Raw genomic sequence first — 8,854 nt, 5'->3', positions numbered from 1 at the left:
CAGGGGTTGAGAAGTAAAACATGCCTATATTTATAGAGAACATGATTCAATCTCTGACAACTTCTGAGCCCTACAACCACAGCAGATCTCCAAATATATCCTAAGAAACCTTCCTCAGAGCTTAACTTTCATAATCTGCCTACCTGTCTGCTCCTCCTACTTGATTAGGAGCCCGTAGGACCGAGGGGCTCGTCCTGTTCATCTTTGTATCTAAGAAGGTCTAGCCCAGAGCCTGGCACTCACTAGGCTCTCGGAAAAGTTTTGTGGAATGAAAATAATAATAAACCAGTCTTCGCAGATTGAATCCCTACTGTATGTCTGGCACCTAGAAAGCCCTTCCTAGATATCATTTCTGTGGTCCCCCGACAGCCCTACGAGAAAACTCTCTCTATTTTATAGTGCTGAAATGGAGGTATATTGAGCTGTGGTAACTTCTCCAACACTACTGAAAAGTGGCACAGCCAGAAGTTTTGACTCCACAAGTTGATTCCTACCCACCACACTCATGTATGAGCTGACTGTTCAAGGCTTTGAGCACCAAGCTCAAGGCTTCACCAGATGGGAATCTGTGCTCCAGGACCTATAGCAGAGCAAGGGTTAACTTACCTAAAATAAGTTGCCCTGTTGGACCCCTTGAAGGCAGCAGCAGGGTGTTATTTAATGAAGGAGCATTGCCAGGATCTCAATTATAGGAATTAACCAGCTTGGTTCAGGTCCAATTATGAACTCAACTTGTGGAGAACTCTCCAGCCTGGAAAAGAATCAGCTTAATAAACAAGGAAAAATGCTATATATTCAACAAAGATCCTCAGCATTAATAGAAAGGACATTAATATGAATTTTCTTGAGGGAGGATTATGTGATCAAACAAAGGTTTCATGGAAACAGGGCTGATGTACGCCAGGAATACTGTCCTTCTCACTCTGGAAAGGGGTCATTCCTTCTCAAGGTGACCAGTTCTCCCTGTGGAAGAAGCTGTTTGCAGACATAGTCCCTGTGAGTCAATGAAAGTTTTTCTCTGAAAGCAGTTATTTTTTTTTAAACAGTTTAAGGTTTCTTATCAAGATACAAACAAAATTTATAGTAGTAAATAGTTTCTAAGTATCCTCCATAGCTTGTCTATTAAGAGGGAAGTTCTCTGCCAGTGGTAAGCAATGACTATTTTTAATTAAGGTTTCACTGCTAACATTTCATGCCTTTCAAGTAGCTATTCAAGTTGATATTTTCAGTCAAAGGATGCTCTTGGGTTTAGGCCCAAATAAGCAATTTGTGAATGACATAGATTTGCTTTTCCCAAGCGCCTCCACTTTAATGAGGATTGTATATATATTTTTAATTTTACCTTGAGTCTTACATTGCTTTAGCTCTCTTAAAAGTTGGCGTAACTTCTGTTTTCTCTTCTCAATACTCTTCTTGGTCCTCCACATTCAGGGTGTCACCATCACACCCCCCACCAGGTTCACTATAGAGTTTGGGCTCTCAGCTTCTTGAGAACAACAAGTGTTCACCAGGTATCCCATCCTTGCTTTTCCTTTATAGTCAAGGGAGAGGTAAATATAAGTTCACAGATACCTATATGAATGCCCTAAGGTAAAGCTTATAAAATATGGCCAGAGAAAATCAATAATCAAATTAATGGTAGAAGCAAAAACGCCATGTTATATGTCAGGTTTTCTTACTATTTGCGTCAATAATTGAACCTTTGCACTGGATGGAGCAACAGAATTTTTTATTTGTTGTCTGTATGTAAGCCACCAGGAATAGGAATGAAGCCATTATACAGTGCCAACAGCCCTTGCCCCCACCTCAACTTCCAAGCTGCTGCTGCTGGAGGAACTCTGGTAATTTAGTATCCATGGATCCCTTATTTACAGATAAAACAATAACAAAGAAAGAAAACCATGGTACCTATCAGAAGTCATTGTAAAGACATGGTGGAGATCAGATGAATTCTAAAAGTCATGCAGCACTAATAAGTGGCCAAGTAGATACTGGAGCCCAAGTATGGGGAACTCCTGTCTTTGCTTTTTTTCTGCTCAAAGACCAGAATAGAGTATGGGACCCCAGCCATGAAATAATGCAGAGAAAACAAGAGGCATTTCTGGGTTAAAGTAATCAGAAATGGTAGTCTTTATGTCGAACTCACATCAGGAGGAAACTGAAACTCTCTGAGTTTTTGTAAGGGACCTCTGCCTTAGGTCCAGTGGTGGTGGGGTATAGTTAATGAACACTCTGTATTTTAGAGTCAGTAATTTGACTAATAATCCCCTGAGGATGAAGACTGCCATGCTATTTTATATCAATCAGGACACAGTACTTGACCATCTAATGTAGTCCAGGAAAGGGCAAGAAAGAGGAGCAGGGACACCACAGAATCAGATGAGGGGAAAGGAGAAAGTGGAATGAGATTAAGACAGAGATGAGCTCACACAGACTCCCCCAAATCCCAGGGAGAAGAGATTTGTGCCCAATACTAGAAGCAGGTTGATCTCACTGGCACATGGCGACATGGTGTATTTGGTTTCTTATGTACACATTACAGCTAAATGTTTCTGATTAGTAACCCTTTCTTTTCCATAATATGGTGTTGATCCAACTCAACCATTTCTTTGGATGTCTCTGCAAGGCACTGTTGCGAGATCTCTTTGGAGAGATTAAGGAGGTCGTCCAAACAGGAAAGCCAGCAATGAACAGTAGCTAAGGTTCTAGAGTCCAGAATAGGTATCTCAGAGAAGTCTCTCCCATTCATGTAACTGAATGGGGCCTATTCTCAAGTAGATCTCCCAAAGCTTATACATTTGTCTGTAAAATAAGGGAAGCGGGAGGAGTATATCAATTGTAGCTCTTATCGAGCATATCGTAATTGTCCAATAAAGAAGGATTAAAGGAAATACCGGAATAATCTAAACTTCCAAAACTAGCTTTAGCTGCACTTTTTAATTGATCAAAACATATTTTAAATATCTATTAAATGTTCAGCATTTTCTAGTCACTTAGGAGGAGACTATGAGTTCTCAAAGATGTGATTCTCACCTTCAAACATTTTACCATCTGGTTAGAGAAACAAGATGAGTACACTTGAAGATAAAATGGGAAAAAACACACTAAATTTAGTGCTGCATTAGGCTTCCAAAAAGAAGGATCTAAAGGCCAGCCTAATCACAGGAGGCTCCAAGGAGGTGGTTCTCTTAAAAGAAAGATGGGTTTGGATGAATAGAATAAAGATGAAAAGTGTGCAAGGAGAGTGTGTGTGAGAAAGGTCAGATGAGAAGGACAATATGGTCTGGGGAATATTGTGTCATATTTAAAATGAGGAGAACATCCATCAACCTTATCAGCTTTATGGAATCTCTGTGAGGAGCAAATTTATGTAGACAGTGTGGCTCAATTCAACAAGAAGATGAAAATAGAAACTGAGGGCACCACACAAGGATGACTCTACATGAATCATGAGATTGACCTGGAAGCCTAGAACCCTGAACAGCCTCCTGGCTCCACCCTGACAAGTCAACCACTCCACCTGTTGCTCACCCATTGAACAAGGTAGTAAGAAAAGGGGTCCATCATCTCTCCTGGGAACACAGGCTCTGTGTGGCCTCTCATCACTGTCCCCACCCCAAGCAGGGTTGCACTCCTTCTCCATAAATGCAAGGATGGGATCTTCAAGATTGGGCCCTCTGGGACACGCTGAACCTCCACCACTTCTTGTGGCAAGAATCCAGGCATTCATTGTGAGTCATGTGAGCATCTGGAAGGTTGAGCTGACCGTAGATACACAGTCCAAAGGGGGTCTTTTGGGCAAGCAGCAAGAAGGTGAGAGCAGATCTACAGTGGTATCCTCCAGGGAACCACCTGGTGTCCACCCCTTGAGAAACCTGGTATATGGAGATCCTCAGAGGACAGTCAGTGTCAGCCAGAGAGGCAACAGAAAAAGAAAAAACAGAGGGGACTGAAATCTCACCCAGTCAACTCAGGAAGCATTTGTCTTTTCTTTGCTTCAAACTGCCCATGCCATCCCCAGAGGACGCTGTGCCTAGAGGAGGAGAGGGATGAGGAGGAAGCCGAAGTGTCAGTGCTCTGTGGAGGGAAGTGGGGTTTAAATCAAACCTGAGAGTGAGGTTTGCAAAGGAACAGCACTGAATCTTGAATCCCAGAGAATTCTAAGAATCCAAGGGGCTGAAAAAGGACAGGTTCTGACCAGGAGGTTATTTAGCGAGCCGCTGCTGACAAGAAAGAAGGGGTCATCCTAGTGAGCTGGGAGAGGCAAATATTAGAGAAAATGAAACGAGAGGTTTTCCTATTTATCATCCCAATGAGCTGACACTCCACAAGAAGCAAATTCCTTTTTTATCTGTGAGTAAATCAACTGCTCAAATTTCCAAAAGTTATCATTTCAGACTGGTATATAAATCTGTGACTCAAGGTTCAACTGTACCTTCACAGGTGCTTCTCATCAAGGAACAAGAAAGAATAAGTAGCAAAATTATTAGCTTGATAACAGAGGTATACATTGGCACCTAATGCATGTGCTATTTTCTTTTTTTCCCTGCTCTGGGCCGACCATGCTCTTAGGTGACAACAAAAGCAGTTTCCCCTGATACACAGCAACCCCCAATTTCAGTTGGAGAGAAAATTCCCCAACAATAATTGTTTCTTTGGTGAATACTACTTTCATCCTACAAAGATACATTAAAAATAGCCATACATTGCTACATTATTACATAAAGAAACCTCCTTTAAACTGAACCACTCCTTACAAAGCAAGTTTCACGACCTAACCTTCCAGTTACTGTGATTGTGAGAAAATTACTTGAACGGGAGTATCATTACATCCCAAGTATTTATAAAGTGACAATTACCTATAAAAATAAAAGTTCATGTGATATTGTTATGATCTTTATAATTATTTTTCAGCTATATTTTATTTTTTTATGCCTACTAAAGTTGCAATTACCTCAACAATGCCCTGGCACCCTGAAAACATTAATGAGTATTTTCAAAGGTTCATTGTGCTAGCAACATCATTCACACTAGACCTCAATAAATTGCTCAAAGGGTCTTAATTATTTATTTTGGGGGGAGATATACAGTAAAGGTGGGCCTCCTCTTATGGGTTTCCTTCTTACGGTCCTCATTTTAACCAGAGAAACAAAAGCAGAAGGAGGCAAACTGCTTTGCTGGCATCATGAAGCAAGTGCATCCAAAGATGCAATGGACGTTCTCTCGGTCCTCCTGGCAGCCAAATGCCCAAAGGGCTGCCTTCCTAAGGTGGTGGATATGGTGATGATCCATCACCTCTGTTCCTCCAATGGCAACAGCATGGAGAGAGAGCTCCTGAGGAGAGCTCTTTGGAGAGATTGCCTCTCTTTGGGCAATGACTCCTGATATTAGGCAATCACTTTCTAAAAGTGGTAGAAGTGACCACCCAAATTATATATTTTTTGTGAGACTCATCAACTCCAACTAAAACTAAAAATATTGTATTATAACATCCCATGCTTTTTGCTTGCCCATCTAATTTCAGTGTTGAGCCTGTACATACACTCCCATCACACACAAAAACACAAGGATATTTTTAACCCGGTGCCATAAAACACAGCTGTAGGTCTAAGTTGGTTTGAACCAGAAGATTCAGGTGTTACCAGTTCTGGCAACAGACTGCAGGTCAACCAGCTGTGTTGCCATCTTTTGAGCTACTAACCTGATTCTTAGAAACCAAACCCATTCCAAATTCTATTTCCTTCTCCCTATCAACAAGATGTACGACCACTGAAGATCCAACCTCAAATTCCAAGTTCAAATAATTTTCAGTATTTCCTGGACTTACATTCTTGAAACAAAGCTTCTGAAAGCTGAGCATACAAATGAGTGCATGTGAGGAGAATGGGGTTGCATAGGTTCTAGGTTTCTTGATATTAAAAAAAAAAAAAAAAGAAGGATGTTCTCATTAAAATGCACATATTTCAGAGGTTGCAAACCTCACTGACATTTCTATTTCTCTGTTCTCTGCTGAAGCTCATAAATGACAGTGCAAATGTGATCCCATTATCCCCTCCCTGTAGTCCCTTATATTATCCTCTTCAGTTCAAGGCTGCAGTGGGACTCATTTGGAGATACAAAGGATAATTGGACCTACCGAGCCCACCACACGTCCAGATCTTGGCACAGGGTTCAACTGGCATATTGAATCTGACAAGAGCAGAACCATTCAAAAAGTCAGGGTTTTATAAAACCCAGAATGAACCTGAAGACAGAATAAATAATGAAAACCATGTGAAGCAAAATGATTTGAAGTTTTTCAGAAGATGTACATCACAGTGTACTCACTGAAAATACAATATCTCCAAATTCAGCCAACCCAGATAGACTACAGTTAGATATTGGAATACATGGCCAAGAGCCAGTGATGCCGGTTTCTCCAGGCCATCCCTTGCTGATTTACAGTGTGTCTATCAGCGAATCACTGTAGCCTGCCCAGATGTCAGTAACCCCAATATAACTACATCTAACTCCCCTGTAAGTTAAGTTGCCATATTATCATGAAGTGCTTGTAAAAAGCAAGGAACTATATTAGAGCTGATGACAAAGGATCTGAGTTCTTCAAAGTGGGGCAGAAGAAAGACACATCCTGAAAATGTGGTTCTTTAAAAATCCCACGCCTGTAATTCAAGTGAGCAGACACAGGTGAATAAGGATCCTGCATATGACTTTGGCACTGAACAGTCACCCTGTGATAATTTATTTCAATAGTCGTGCTTGATCTCTTAACCTCATAGCATAATTCACATGGGCCAAGTCCTGGCCTGCGGTGAGCATCTGAACATCCAAAACCCCTTCCAGGAAACCAAGCCCTTGCAGTAACCTGGCTGTACACTAAATATGTTAGTGAATTAAAGCAAAACCGTTCTGAGACAAACTCCAACTTAAAGCCCAGCTCTTCTGTAAGAGTCTGTGAGATAATGCTGGTTCCAGTTGCGATTTCATGCAAGACCAAAAAGGTGCTCAGACACAGACATAGAGGTAAATCATCCCTATTGGAAGAAGGACGAGCCGGTGGAAAGAAAGGCCATTCTGGGGCTACTTCCTGGCACCCTAAGTTGATGACAGAAACAAAAAGCCCCAGAATGGTCAAATCTTATCCCCAGAATTCTGGATTAATTCCATTAACCAGAGAGATTTTTCCATTTTATGTTTTTAGAAGTTCAAAAAATCATAAGAAAACAAGTTGACATCTGTGTTTTACTCTCTTTTATTTTTAAACTTATCTAGTACTGATTCCACCAGGAATTGTTGATATAAAGTCAAATGGTGTGCATAACCTTGAGGAGGGAGGTGGTATCATCGCCCTGTCTGGTCTACAGGTGAGGAAAGTGAGGTCCAGTGTGGTTCAGGAGCTTGCCCAGGGACATAGAGATAGGCTTCAAACCCAGATGGCAGGCACCCAGTGCTTCCCTGCCCCTCTTAAACTCCCACCCCTCTGCCAACGGGCTCTCTGAGGTCAGTTAGTCTGGCCCTAAACACATCTCTCAGCCTGGGAATCTTGAGGACCTACAGGATCTCTATTACTCAAACGAATGCCCCTGGGGGAAGCGCACGAAACCCAGACATATGGGAGTGTTAAATAGGCTGTATCTGAGTTTCAAAATTAAAAAACTAACACTAGCACCCAATGCAGGACAAGTTTTGTCTTTGTCCCCTTTCTCCATAACTAAGGGAAGGGCGACATCACAGTAGGTCAGGGACTCAGGACTCCAGGTTTGCACCCATCTTGGTCATAAATTCTGGGGCAGATTAGGAAACTGGGAACAGCTTCTTATGGGAGACAGAGCTGGGCTGCACCCACCCTCCCCCATGATCTTCCCTCCCACCTGGAGCACTGACCCCACCTGGCCAGGTGGTCATGGATTTTTCCACTCCCCTGAGCGCAAGGCTCTAAAGGAGTTCATTGATGTGGCAAAACAAAACGCATTCATTTAACTTGCTTCCAGCAAGATCAAAGACTACCCCATGCCTACCAAACGAGTTATTGAAAGGGATATGCTCAGATTCCCTAGGAACTGATGTTTAGAATCTGTACTATCTGTAGTGATTGCAAAATTCCAGCCAAAGCCCCAGAAGCATTCCTACTTGACTGGGAACACAAGAGCACACATCACAGGTCATTAGGAAGTTTCCATTAATGAAAATTAATTTCAGAACCAAAATTAAAATGTGGTTACTGCTGGAAATGGAAATTTTAAGTTAAATAGCTTAATAATAGTTATGGATTCATGATCCAGATGAAAAAGGGCAGAAGGACTGGCTGTGGGACCTGGGGTCAGGGCAGCCCCTCCCCAGAAGCTGTCTGTGGCCCCTGGGCAAAGTAGTGTCTTCTCTGTTCAAGGTAGAGTCCACCTGAGTTATAAGCCAATTCCTCCTGATCATCTCTTGGTTGAGGGTCTGTACACATCAATTTAGCTCAGTGGTTCTCAGACCTGAGCTGTGTCAGCATCACCTGAATGACTTTGAAAAGTACAGTGCCCTACCCCAAAATGTCTGAGTCAGGTCTGGGGAGATGCCTGAGAAAATGCATTGCCAAAAAGTCCTCAGGTGATGTCTGCTGATGCGACCAGGTTGGGAACCCACTTTGAGAACTACTGCTTTCAGAGGTAGTGGCAGAAGAGAGAAGAGACACTTCCAGAGGAGGGCAAGGACACCTGAGAGAACACCTGAGGCAGGAGGGAAGATGCGAGTGAAGCAGGGGCAGATTCCAGTTCTCAAGTGTCCCTTGGCAGCTCCTCTCTGCTGCCTGGGGAGTCTTATCTGCACACAACCGCTGAGCAGACACCTGGTTTAGGAGGCCACTGCAGAACCC

At 42.5% G+C, this 8,854-nt stretch overlaps 1 long non-coding RNA gene across 1 annotated transcript in view; it reads left to right on the top strand.

Annotated features, from left to right (window-relative positions):
- Window positions 1-925: 925 nt before the first annotated feature.
- LOC143648078 (uncharacterized) overlaps window positions 926-8,854 on the top strand; it is a 56,963-nt gene continuing 49,034 nt past the window's right edge. The window contains exon 1 of the long non-coding RNA XR_013158348.1: window positions 926-996. This is a non-coding gene — a long non-coding RNA (uncharacterized LOC143648078). The remainder of the gene's footprint in view (window positions 997-8,854) is intronic.

This window comes from Tamandua tetradactyla, chromosome 10, assembly GCF_023851605.1.
Source record: "Tamandua tetradactyla isolate mTamTet1 chromosome 10, mTamTet1.pri, whole genome shotgun sequence".
Classification (NCBI taxonomy): domain Eukaryota; kingdom Metazoa; phylum Chordata; class Mammalia; order Pilosa; family Myrmecophagidae; genus Tamandua; species Tamandua tetradactyla.
This window is presented reverse-complemented; position numbering and strand designations above follow the sequence as displayed.